Source organism: Sardina pilchardus, chromosome 4, assembly GCF_963854185.1.
Source record: "Sardina pilchardus chromosome 4, fSarPil1.1, whole genome shotgun sequence".
In the NCBI taxonomy this organism is placed as follows: Eukaryota; Metazoa; Chordata; class Actinopteri; order Clupeiformes; family Clupeidae; genus Sardina; species Sardina pilchardus.
The window spans coordinates 38,063,319-38,077,354 of record NC_084997.1 but is presented as its reverse complement, the minus strand read 5'-3'; positions in this window follow the sequence as shown (position 1 = coordinate 38,077,354).

The window sequence follows — 14,036 nt, the reverse complement described above, 5'->3', positions numbered from 1 at the left end:
TTGTAGAGTTGTGGCACTATCACTTTAATTATCAGTGTTGGTGTTAACGTCACTAGTTGTAGAGTTGTGGCACTATCACTTTAATTATCAGTGTTGGTGTTAACGTCACTAGTTGTAGAGTTGTGGCACTATCACTTTAATTATCAGTGTTGGTGTTAACGTCACTAGTTGTAGAGTTGTGGCACTATCACTTTAATTATCAGTGTTGGTGTTAACGTCACTAGAGTTGTGGCACTATCACTTTAATTATCAGTGTTGGTGTTAACGTCACTAGTTGTAGAGATGTGGCACTATCACTTTAATTATCAGTGTTGGTGTTAACGTCACTAGGTGTAGAGTTGTGGCACTATCACTTTAATTATCAGTGTTGGTGTTAACGTCACTTTAATTATCAGTGTTGGTGTTAACGTCACTAGTTGTAGAGTTGTGGCACTATCACTTTAATTATCAGTGTTGGTGTTAACGTCACTAGTTGTAGAGTTGTGGCACTATCACTTTAATTATCAGTGTTGGTGTTAACGTCACTAGTTGTAGAGTTGTGGCACTATCACTTTAATTATCAGTGTTGGTGTTAACGTCACTAGTTGTAGAGTTGTGGCACTATCACTTTAATTATCAGTGTTGGTGTTAACGTCACTAGGTGTAGAGTTGTGGCACTATCACTTTAATTATCAGTGTTGGTGTTAACGTCACTTTAATTATCAGTGTTGGTGTTAACGTCACTAGTTGTAGAGTTGTGGCACAATCACTTTAATTATCAGTGTTGGTGTTAACGTCACTAGTTGTAGAGTTGTGGCACTATCACTTTAATTATCAGTGTTGGTGTTAACGTCACTAGTTGTAGAGTTGTGGCACTATCACTTTAATTATCAGTGTTGGTGTTAACGTCACTAGTTGTAGAGATGTGGCACTATCACTTTAATTATCGGTGTTGGTGTTAACGTCACTAGAGTTGTGGCACTATCACTTTAATTATCGGTGTTGGTGTTAACGTCACTAGAGTTGTGGCACTATCACTTTAATTATCAGTGTTGGTGTTAACGTCACTTTAATTATCAGTGTTGGTGTTAACGTCACTAGTTGTAGAGTTGTGGCACTATCACTTTAATTATCAGTGTTGGTGTTAACGTCACTAGTTGTAGAGTTGTGGCACTATCACTTTAATTATCAGTGTTGGTGTTAACGTCACTAGTTGTAGAGTTGTGGCGCTATCACTTTAATTATCAGTGTTGGTGTTAATGTCACTAGTTGTAGAGTTGTGGCACTATCACTTTAATTATCAGTGTTGGTGTTAACGTCACTTTAATTATCAGTGTTGGTGTTAACGTCACTAGTTGTAGAGTTGTGGCACTATCACTTTAATTATCAGTGTTGGTGTTAACGTCACTAGGTATCACTTTAATTATCAGTGTTGGTGTTAACGTCACTAGGTATCACTTTAATTATCAGTGTCGGTGTTAACGTCACTAGTTGTAGAGTTGTAGAGTTGTGGCACTATCACTTTAATTATCAGTGTTGGTGTTAACGTCACTAGTTGTAGAGATGTGGCACTATCACTTTAATTATCAGTGTTGGTGTTAACGTCACTCACTAAGTGTAGAGTTGTGGCACTATCACTTTAATTATCAGTGTTGGTGTTAACGTCACTAGTTGTAGAGTTGTGCCACTATCACTTTAATTATCAGTGTTGGTGTTAACGTCACTAGTTGTAGAGATGTGGCACTATCACTTTAATTATCAGTGTTGGTGTTAACGTCACTAGTTGTAGAGATGTGGCACTATCACTTTAATTATCAGTGTTGGTGTTAACGTCACTAGTTGTAGAGTTGTGGCACTATCACTTTAATTATCAGTGTTGGTGTTAACGTCACTAGTTGTAGAGTTGTGGCACTATCACTTTAATTATCAGCACTATCACTTTAATTATCAGTGTTGGTGTTAACGTCACTAGTTGTAGAGTTGTGGCACTATCACTTTAATTATCAGTGTTGATGTTAACGTCACTAGTTGTAGAGATGTGCCACTATCACTTTAATTATCAGTGTTGGTGTTAACGTCACTAGTTGTAGAGTTGTGGCACTATCACTTTAATTATCAGTGTTGGTGTTAACGTCACTAGTTGTAGAGTTGTGGCACTATCACTTTAATTATCAGTGTTGGTGTTAACGTCACTAGTTGTAGAGTTGTGGCACTATCACTTTAATTATCAGTGTTGGTGTTAACGTCACTAGTTGTAGAGTTGTGGCACTATCACTTTAATTATCAGTGTTGGTGTTAACGTCACTAGTTGTAGAGTTGTGGCACTATCACTTTAATTATCAGTGTTGGTGTTAACGTCACTAGAGTTGTGGCACTATCACTTTAATTATCAGTGTTGGTGTTAACGTCACTAGTTGTAGAGATGTGGCACTATCACTTTAATTATCAGTGTTGGTGTTAACGTCACTAGGTGTAGAGTTGTGGCACTATCACTTTAATTATCAGTGTTGGTGTTAACGTCACTTTAATTATCAGTGTTGGTGTTAACGTCACTAGTTGTAGAGTTGTGGCACTATCACTTTAATTATCAGTGTTGGTGTTAACGTCACTAGGTGTAGAGTTGTGGCACTATCACTTTAATTATCAGTGTTGGTGTTAACGTCACTAGTTGTAGAGTTGTGGCACTATCACTTTAATTATCAGTGTTGGTGTTAACGTCACTAGTTGTAGAGTTGTGGCACTATCACTTTAATTATCAGTGTTGGTGTTAACGTCACTAGTTGTAGAGATGTGGCACTATCACTTTAATTATCAGTGTTGGTGTTAACGTCACTAGTTGTAGAGTTGTTGCACTATCACTTTAATTATCAGTGTTGGTGTTAACGTCACTAGTTGTAGAGTTGTGGCACTATCACTTTAATTATCAGTGTTGGTGTTAACGTCACTAGTTGTAGAGTTGTGGCACTTTAATTATCAGTGTTGGTGTTAACGTCACTAGTTGTAGAGTTGTGGCACTATCACTTTAATTATCAGTGTTGGTGTTAACGTCACTAGTTGTAGAGTTGTGGCACTATCACTTTAATTATCAGTGTTGGTGTTAACGTCACTAGTTGTAGAGTTGTGGCACTATCACTTTAATTATCAGTGTTGGTGTTAACGTCACTAGTTGTAGAGTTGTGCTACTATCACTTTAATTATCAGTGTTGGTGTTAACGTCACTAGTTGTAGAGATGTGGCACTATCACTTTAATTATCAGTGTTGGTGTTAACGTCAGTAGGTGTAGAGTTGTGGCACTATTACTCAGTGTTGGTGTTAACGTCACTAGTTGTAGAGATGTGGCACTATCACTTTAATTATCAGTGTTGGTGTTAACGTCACTAGTTGTAGAGTTGTGCTACTATCACTTTAATTATCAGTGTTGGTGTTAACGTCACTAGTTGTAGAGTTGTGGCACTATCACTTTAATTATCAGTGTTGGTGTTAACGTCACTAGTTGTAGAGTTGTGGCACTATCACTTTAATTATCAGTGTTGGTGTTAACGTCACTAGTTGTAGAGTTGTGGCACTATCACTTTAATTATCAGTGTTGGTGTTAACGTCACTAGTTGTAGAGTTGTGGCACTATCACTTTAATTATCAGTGTTGGTGTTAACGTCACTAGTTGTAGAGTTGTGGCACTATCACTTTAATTATCAGTGTTGGTGTTAACGTCACTAGTTGTAGAGTTGTGGCACTATCACTTTAATTATCAGTGTTGGTGTTAACGTCACTAGATGTAGAGTTGTGGCACTATCACTTTAATTATCAGTGTTGGTGTTAACGTCACTAGTTGTAGAGTTGTGGCACTATCACTTTAATTATCAGTGTTGGTGTTAACGTCACTAGTTGTAGAGTTGTGGCACTATCACTTTAATTATCAGTGTTGGTGTTAACGTCACTAGTTGTGGAGTTGTGGCACTATCACTTTATTTACAGTATCAGTGTTGGTGTTAACGTCACTAGGTATCACTTTAATTATCAGTGTTGGTGTTAACGTCACTAGTTGTAGAGATGTGGCACTATCACTTTAATTATCAGTGTTGGTGTTAACGTCAGTAGGTGTAGAGTTGTGGCACTATTACTCAGTGTTGGTGTTAACGTCACTAGTTGTAGAGTTGTGCTACTATCACTTTAATTATCAGTGTTGGTGTTAACGTCACTAGTTGTAGAGTTGTGGCACTATCACTTTAATTATCAGTGTTGGTGTTAACGTCACTAGTTGTAGAGTTGTGGCACTATCACTTTAATTATCAGTGTTGGTGTTAACGTCACTAGTTGTAGAGTTGTGGCACTATCACTTTAATTATCAGTGTTGGTGTTAACGTCACTAGTTGTGGAGTTGTGGCACTATCACTTTAATTACAGTATCAGTGTTGGTGTTAACGTCACTAGGTATCACTTTAATTATCAGTGTTGGTGTTAACGTCACTAGTTGTAGAGTTGTGCCACTATCACTTTAATTATCAGTGTTGGTGTTAACGTCACTAGTTGTAGAGATGTGGCACTATCACTTTAATTATCAGTGTTGGTGTTAACGTCACTAGTTGTAGAGTTGTGCTACTATCACTTTAATTATCAGTGTTGGTGTTAACGTCACTAGTTGTAGAGTTGTGGCACTATCACTTTAATTATCAGTGTTGGTGTTAACGTCACTAGTTGTAGAGTTGTGGCACTATCACTTTAATTATCAGTGTTGGTGTTAACGTCACTAGTTGTAGAGTTGTGGCACTATCACTTTAATTATCAGTGTTGGTGTTAACGTCACTAGTTGTAGAGATGTGGCACTATCACTTTAATTATCAGTGTTGGTGTTAACGTCACTAGTTGTAGAGTTGTGGCACTATCACTTTAATTATCAGTGTTGGTGTTAACGTCACTAGTTGTGGAGATGTGGCACTATCACTTTAATTATCGGTGTTGGTGTTAACGTCACTAGAGTTGTGGCACTATCACTTTAATTATCGGTGTTGGTGTTAACGTCACTAGAGTTGTGGCACTATCACTTTAATTATCAGTGTTGGTGTTAACGTCACTTTAATTATCAGTGTTGGTGTTAACGTCACTAGTTGTAGAGTTGTGGCACTATCACTTTAATTATCAGTGTTGGTGTTAACTTCACTAGTTGTAGAGTTGTGGCACTATCACTTTAATTATCAGTGTTGGTGTTAACGTCACTAGTTGTAGAGTTGTGGCGCTATCACTTTAATTATCAGTGTTGGTGTTAATGTCACTAGTTGTAGAGTTGTGGCACTATCACTTTAATTATCAGTGTTGGTGTTAACGTCACTTTAATTATCAGTGTTGGTGTTAACGTCACTAGTTGTAGAGTTGTGGCACTATCACTTTAATTATCAGTGTTGGTGTTAACGTCACTAGGTATCACTTTAATTATCAGTGTTGGTGTTAACGTCACTAGGTATCACTTTAATTATCAGTGTCGGTGTTAACGTCACTAGTTGTAGAGTTGTAGAGTTGTGGCACTATCACTTTAATTATCAGTGTTGGTGTTAACGTCACTAGTTGTAGAGATGTGGCACTATCACTTTAATTATCAGTGTTGGTGTTAACGTCACTCACTAAGTGTAGAGTTGTGCCACTATCACTTTAATTATCAGTGTTGGTGTTAACGTCACTAGTTGTAGAGATGTGGCACTATCACTTTAATTATCAGTGTTGGTGTTAACGTCACTAGTTGTAGAGATGTGGCACTATCACTTTAATTATCAGTGTTGGTGTTAACGTCACTAGTTGTAGAGTTGTGGCACTATCACTTTAATTATCAGTGTTGGTGTTAACGTCACTAGTTGTAGAGTTGTGGCACTATCACTTTAATTATCAGCACTATCACTTTAATTATCAGTGTTGGTGTTAACGTCACTAGTTGTAGAGTTGTGGCACTATCACTTTAATTATCAGTGTTGATGTTAATGTCACTAGTTGTAGAGATGTGCCACTATCACTTTAATTATCAGTGTTGGTGTTAACGTCACTAGTTGTAGAGTTGTGGCACTATCACTTTAATTATCAGTGTTGGTGTTAACGTCACTAGTTGTAGAGTTGTGGCACTATCACTTTAATTATCAGTGTTGGTGTTAACGTCACTAGTTGTAGAGTTGTGGCACTATCACTTTAATTATCAGTGTTGGTGTTAACGTCACTAGTTGTAGAGTTGTGGCACTATCACTTTAATTATCAGTGTTGGTGTTAACGTCACTAGTTGTAGAGTTGTGGCACTATCACTTTAATTATCAGTGTTGGTGTTAACGTCACTAGAGTTGTGGCACTATCACTTTAATTATCAGTGTTGGTGTTAACGTCACTAGTTGTAGAGATGTGGCACTATCACTTTAATTATCAGTGTTGGTGTTAACGTCACTAGGTGTAGAGTTGTGGCACTATCACTTTAATTATCAGTGTTGGTGTTAACGTCACTTTAATTATCAGTGTTGGTGTTAACGTCACTAGTTGTAGAGTTGTGGCACTATCACTTTAATTATCAGTGTTGGTGTTAACGTCACTAGTTGTAGAGTTGTGGCACTATCACTTTAATTATCAGTGTTGGTGTTAACGTCACTAGTTGTAGAGTTGTGGCACTATCACTTTAATTATCAGTGTTGGTGTTAACGTCACTAGTTGTAGAGTTGTGGCACTATCACTTTAATTATCAGTGTTGGTGTTAACGTCACTAGGTGTAGAGTTGTGGCACTATCACTTTAATTATCAGTGTTGGTGTTAACGTCACTTTAATTATCAGTGTTGGTGTTAACGTCACTAGTTGTAGAGTTGTGGCACAATCACTTTAATTATCAGTGTTGGTGTTAACGTCACTAGTTGTAGAGTTGTGGCACTATCACTTTAATTATCAGTGTTGGTGTTAACGTCACTAGTTGTAGAGTTGTGGCACTATCACTTTAATTATCAGTGTTGGTGTTAACGTCACTAGTTGTAGAGATGTGGCACTATCACTTTAATTATCGGTGTTGGTGTTAACGTCACTAGAGTTGTGGCACTATCACTTTAATTATCGGTGTTGGTGTTAACGTCACTAGAGTTGTGGCACTATCACTTTAATTATCAGTGTTGGTGTTAACGTCACTTTAATTATCAGTGTTGGTGTTAACGTCACTAGTTGTAGAGTTGTGGCACTATCACTTTAATTATCAGTGTTGGTGTTAACGTCACTAGTTGTAGAGTTGTGGCACTATCACTTTAATTATCAGTGTTGGTGTTAACGTCACTAGTTGTAGAGTTGTGGCGCTATCACTTTAATTATCAGTGTTGGTGTTAATGTCACTAGTTGTAGAGTTGTGGCACTATCACTTTAATTATCAGTGTTGGTGTTAACGTCACTTTAATTATCAGTGTTGGTGTTAACGTCACTAGTTGTAGAGTTGTGGCACTATCACTTTAATTATCAGTGTTGGTGTTAACGTCACTAGGTATCACTTTAATTATCAGTGTTGGTGTTAACGTCACTAGGTATCACTTTAATTATCAGTGTCGGTGTTAACGTCACTAGTTGTAGAGTTGTAGAGTTGTGGCACTATCACTTTAATTATCAGTGTTGGTGTTAACGTCACTAGTTGTAGAGATGTGGCACTATCACTTTAATTATCAGTGTTGGTGTTAACGTCACTCACTAAGTGTAGAGTTGTGGCACTATCACTTTAATTATCAGTGTTGGTGTTAACGTCACTAGTTGTAGAGTTGTGCCACTATCACTTTAATTATCAGTGTTGGTGTTAACGTCACTAGTTGTAGAGATGTGGCACTATCACTTTAATTATCAGTGTTGGTGTTAACGTCACTAGTTGTAGAGATGTGGCACTATCACTTTAATTATCAGTGTTGGTGTTAACGTCACTAGTTGTAGAGTTGTGGCACTATCACTTTAATTATCAGTGTTGGTGTTAACGTCACTAGTTGTAGAGTTGTGGCACTATCACTTTAATTATCAGCACTATCACTTTAATTATCAGTGTTGGTGTTAACGTCACTAGTTGTAGAGTTGTGGCACTATCACTTTAATTATCAGTGTTGATGTTAACGTCACTAGTTGTAGAGATGTGCCACTATCACTTTAATTATCAGTGTTGGTGTTAACGTCACTAGTTGTAGAGTTGTGGCACTATCACTTTAATTATCAGTGTTGGTGTTAACGTCACTAGTTGTAGAGTTGTGGCACTATCACTTTAATTATCAGTGTTGGTGTTAACGTCACTAGTTGTAGAGTTGTGGCACTATCACTTTAATTATCAGTGTTGGTGTTAACGTCACTAGTTGTAGAGTTGTGGCACTATCACTTTAATTATCAGTGTTGGTGTTAACGTCACTAGTTGTAGAGTTGTGGCACTATCACTTTAATTATCAGTGTTGGTGTTAACGTCACTAGAGTTGTGGCACTATCACTTTAATTATCAGTGTTGGTGTTAACGTCACTAGTTGTAGAGATGTGGCACTATCACTTTAATTATCAGTGTTGGTGTTAACGTCACTAGGTGTAGAGTTGTGGCACTATCACTTTAATTATCAGTGTTGGTGTTAACGTCACTTTAATTATCAGTGTTGGTGTTAACGTCACTAGTTGTAGAGTTGTGGCACTATCACTTTAATTATCAGTGTTGGTGTTAACGTCACTAGGTGTAGAGTTGTGGCACTATCACTTTAATTATCAGTGTTGGTGTTAACGTCACTAGTTGTAGAGTTGTGGCACTATCACTTTAATTATCAGTGTTGGTGTTAACGTCACTAGTTGTAGAGTTGTGGCACTATCACTTTAATTATCAGTGTTGGTGTTAACGTCACTAGTTGTAGAGATGTGGCACTATCACTTTAATTATCAGTGTTGGTGTTAACGTCACTAGTTGTAGAGTTGTTGCACTATCACTTTAATTATCAGTGTTGGTGTTAACGTCACTAGTTGTAGAGTTGTGGCACTATCACTTTAATTATCAGTGTTGGTGTTAACGTCACTAGTTGTAGAGTTGTGGCACTTTAATTATCAGTGTTGGTGTTAACGTCACTAGTTGTAGAGTTGTGGCACTATCACTTTAATTATCAGTGTTGGTGTTAACGTCACTAGTTGTAGAGTTGTGGCACTATCACTTTAATTATCAGTGTTGGTGTTAACGTCACTAGTTGTAGAGTTGTGGCACTATCACTTTAATTATCAGTGTTGGTGTTAACGTCACTAGTTGTAGAGTTGTGCTACTATCACTTTAATTATCAGTGTTGGTGTTAACGTCACTAGTTGTAGAGATGTGGCACTATCACTTTAATTATCAGTGTTGGTGTTAACGTCAGTAGGTGTAGAGTTGTGGCACTATTACTCAGTGTTGGTGTTAACGTCACTAGTTGTAGAGATGTGGCACTATCACTTTAATTATCAGTGTTGGTGTTAACGTCACTAGTTGTAGAGTTGTGCTACTATCACTTTAATTATCAGTGTTGGTGTTAACGTCACTAGTTGTAGAGTTGTGGCACTATCACTTTAATTATCAGTGTTGGTGTTAACGTCACTAGTTGTAGAGTTGTGGCACTATCACTTTAATTATCAGTGTTGGTGTTAACGTCACTAGTTGTAGAGTTGTGGCACTATCACTTTAATTATCAGTGTTGGTGTTAACGTCACTAGTTGTAGAGTTGTGGCACTATCACTTTAATTATCAGTGTTGGTGTTAACGTCACTAGTTGTAGAGTTGTGGCACTATCACTTTAATTATCAGTGTTGGTGTTAACGTCACTAGTTGTAGAGTTGTGGCACTATCACTTTAATTATCAGTGTTGGTGTTAACGTCACTAGATGTAGAGTTGTGGCACTATCACTTTAATTATCAGTGTTGGTGTTAACGTCACTAGTTGTAGAGTTGTGGCACTATCACTTTAATTATCAGTGTTGGTGTTAACGTCACTAGTTGTAGAGTTGTGGCACTATCACTTTAATTATCAGTGTTGGTGTTAACGTCACTAGTTGTGGAGTTGTGGCACTATCACTTTATTTACAGTATCAGTGTTGGTGTTAACGTCACTAGGTATCACTTTAATTATCAGTGTTGGTGTTAACGTCACTAGTTGTAGAGATGTGGCACTATCACTTTAATTATCAGTGTTGGTGTTAACGTCAGTAGGTGTAGAGTTGTGGCACTATTACTCAGTGTTGGTGTTAACGTCACTAGTTGTAGAGTTGTGCTACTATCACTTTAATTATCAGTGTTGGTGTTAACGTCACTAGTTGTAGAGTTGTGGCACTATCACTTTAATTATCAGTGTTGGTGTTAACGTCACTAGTTGTAGAGTTGTGGCACTATCACTTTAATTATCAGTGTTGGTGTTAACGTCACTAGTTGTAGAGTTGTGGCACTATCACTTTAATTATCAGTGTTGGTGTTAACGTCACTAGTTGTGGAGTTGTGGCACTATCACTTTAATTACAGTATCAGTGTTGGTGTTAACGTCACTAGGTATCACTTTAATTATCAGTGTTGGTGTTAACGTCACTAGTTGTAGAGTTGTGCCACTATCACTTTAATTATCAGTGTTGGTGTTAACGTCACTAGTTGTAGAGATGTGGCACTATCACTTTAATTATCAGTGTTGGTGTTAACGTCACTAGTTGTAGAGTTGTGCTACTATCACTTTAATTATCAGTGTTGGTGTTAACGTCACTAGTTGTAGAGTTGTGGCACTATCACTTTAATTATCAGTGTTGGTGTTAACGTCACTAGTTGTAGAGTTGTGGCACTATCACTTTAATTATCAGTGTTGGTGTTAACGTCACTAGTTGTAGAGTTGTGGCACTATCACTTTAATTATCAGTGTTGGTGTTAACGTCACTAGTTGTAGAGATGTGGCACTATCACTTTAATTATCAGTGTTGGTGTTAACGTCACTAGTTGTAGAGTTGTGGCACTATCACTTTAATTATCAGTGTTGATGTTAACGTCACTAGTTGTAGAGATGTGGCACTATCACTTTAATTATCAGTGTCGGTGTTAACGTCACTAGTTGTAGAGTTGTGGCACTATCACTTTAATTATCAGTGTTGGTGTTAACGTCACTAGTTGTAGAGTTGTGGCACTATCACTTTAATTATCAGTGTCGGTGTTAACGTCACTAGTTGTAGAGTTGCGGCACTATCACTTTAATTATCAGTGTTGGTGTTAACGTCACTAGGTGTAGAGTTGTGCCACTATCACTTTAATTATCAGTGTTGGTGTTAACGTCACTAGGTATCACTTTAATTATCAGTGTTGGTGTTAACGTCACTAGTTGTACAGATGTGCCACTATCACTTTAATTATCAGTGTTGGTGTTAACGTCACTAGTTGTAGAGTTGTGGCACTATCACTTTAATTATCAGTGTTGGTGTTAACGTCACTAGTTGTAGAGATGTGGCACTATCACTTTAATTATCGGTGTTGGTGTTAACGTCACTAGTTGTAGAGTTGTGGCACTATCACTTTAATTATCAGTGTTGGTGTTAACGTCACTAGTTGTAGAGTTGTGGCACTATCACTTTAATTATCAGTGTTGGTGTTAACGTCACTAGGTTTAGAGTTGTGGCACTATCACTTTAATTATCAGCACTATCACTTTAATTATCAGTGTTGGTGTTAACGTCACTAGTTGTAGAGTTGTGGCACTATCACTTTAATTATCAGTGTTGGTGTTAACGTCACTAGGTATCACTTTAATTATCAGTGTTGGTGTTAACGTCACTAGTTGTAGAGATGTGGCACTATCACTTTAATTATCAGTGTTGGTGTTAACGTCACTAGTTGTAGAGTTGTGGCACTATCACTTTAATTATCAGTGTTGGTGTTAACGTCACTAGTTGTAGAGATGTGGCACTATCACTTTAATTATCAGTGTTGGTGTTAACGTCACTAGTTGTAGAGTTGTGGCACTATCACTTTAATTATCAGTGTTGGTGTTAACGTCACTAGTTGTAGAGTTGTGGCACTATCACTTTAATCATCAGTGTTGATGTTAACGTCACTAGTTGTAGAGATGTGCCACTATCACTTTAATTATCAGTGTTGGTGTTAACGTCACTAGTTGTAGAGTTGTGGCACTATCACTTTAATTATCAGTGTTGGTGTTAACGTCACTAGTTGTAGAGTTGTGGCACTATCACTTTAATTATCAGTGTTGGTGTTAACGTCACTAGTTGTAGAGTTGTGGCACTATCACTTTAATTATCAGTGTTGGTGTTAACGTCACTAGTTGTAGAGTTGTGGCACTATCACTTTAATTATCAGTGTTGGTGTTAACGTCACTAGTTGTAGAGTTGTGCCACTATCACTTTAATTATCAGTGTTGGTGTTAACGTCACTAGTTGTAGAGTTGTGCCACTATCACTTTAATTATCAGTGTTGGTGTTAACGTCACTAGTTGTAGAGATGTGGCACTATCACTTTAATTATCAGTGTTGGTGTTAACGTCACTAGGTGGCGACCCCTGTATGGTGAAGCAGGTAACGTGAATAAACCATTCTGGTATCTACACTCACACGAGCTGCATGTGGAACTCCTGGACACTTTACTGTACACTAGCCAAGTCAAGTCAAGTCAAGTCAAGTTTATTTATATAGCGCATTTCATACACAGAGGTCATTCAATGTGCTTTACATAAACAAAAACCAAACAGTAATAGCAGATAAAAGCATAGATGAGCAAAGAGTAATAATAATAATAATAATAGTAATAATGATAAAATAAAAAAAATAAAAAAGAAAGCAATAAAGAATAAAAAACATAAAAGACATAAGGTGGAATAACTAGAAGACAGGTCTGTTTTTAACAGATAGACTTTGCCAGAGTCTAATTTAGCAAACCAGTGATAGTGATCCTTCTCAAACTAACTAGCAATATGAGAAAGGACGAGAAAGGTACACTACCTTCCCTAAAATTTCACATAAAATATAATCTAAAATGCTAATCTGATAAAGCACAGGTACACACACAACAATTCAACTTAACCTCAGCCTTAACCTTGTAACCTCATTACAAATGCCTGTCACCCCAGTCCCGTCTTTCAAATCCAGCTCTGGTGGCTGTTCACACAATAAACACATTTGATACTTTGTTCATATTGAGGCAAGATGCTAATTGAGCGGAGATATGTATCATATATGCAGGCAGCACCTGAAAAGAGACAATGCCACTTGGGCGGAGGGATACTTACTTCTTCAAACCCCAAGGAGCACTGATTTGCCTGAGTGAAGACATAGGTCCAAGTATGTACATGCTTCCAAAATGGCCGTGTCTCATTTCACATGATTATTTGGACACATTGGCCCTCATTTATCAACAGAGCGTAGAAACTGGCATAGATCTGAGTGCAGAAATCAGAGAGAAAGTAAGTGTACTATTGATAGCTCTGTGTAACCCGAACATCAGCAACATAGGCCTGTGTGTGTGTGTGTGTGTGTGTGTGTGAGAGAGAGAGAGCATGTTGGGGGAATGTACTGTGTGTGTGTGTGTGTGTCTGTGTGCGTGTGTATGTGTGTGAGTGTGTGTGTGTGTGTGTGTGTGTGTTAGTGTGAGCATGTATGTGTGTGTGTTTGTATTAGCAAGTAGTTGTGTGTGTGTGTGTGTGTGTGTGTCTGTGTGTGTGTGCGAGCATGTGTGTGTGTGTGTGTGTGTGTGTGAATGGGTAAAAGTGTGTTAGTGAGTGCGTGTTTGTGTGTGTATGCGAACATGTGTGAGTGCGTGTTAGTGTACTGTATGTGTGTCAATACTGGGTGCAGGCCAGCCCCCTGCCATCTCTCCTGGTCAGAGTCAGCATGGATGGCCTTTCCAGCGCTGCCAAGGGGGGAGGGGAGCTCTCCCACTGCTCTGCCCGATCTCGGGCTCTCTTTCTGGGGCAGCCAGCTCTGCTGCCTCCCCTGGCCTGCCCCGGCCCTCCAACCGTCCCCCCCCCCCCCCCCCCCCTCCCCCCAGTGCAACCCAGGGGGACTCCGAGCCTGTAAAGGCCAGGCCAGGCCAGCTCACCACAGGGGATGGTCATCACAGCA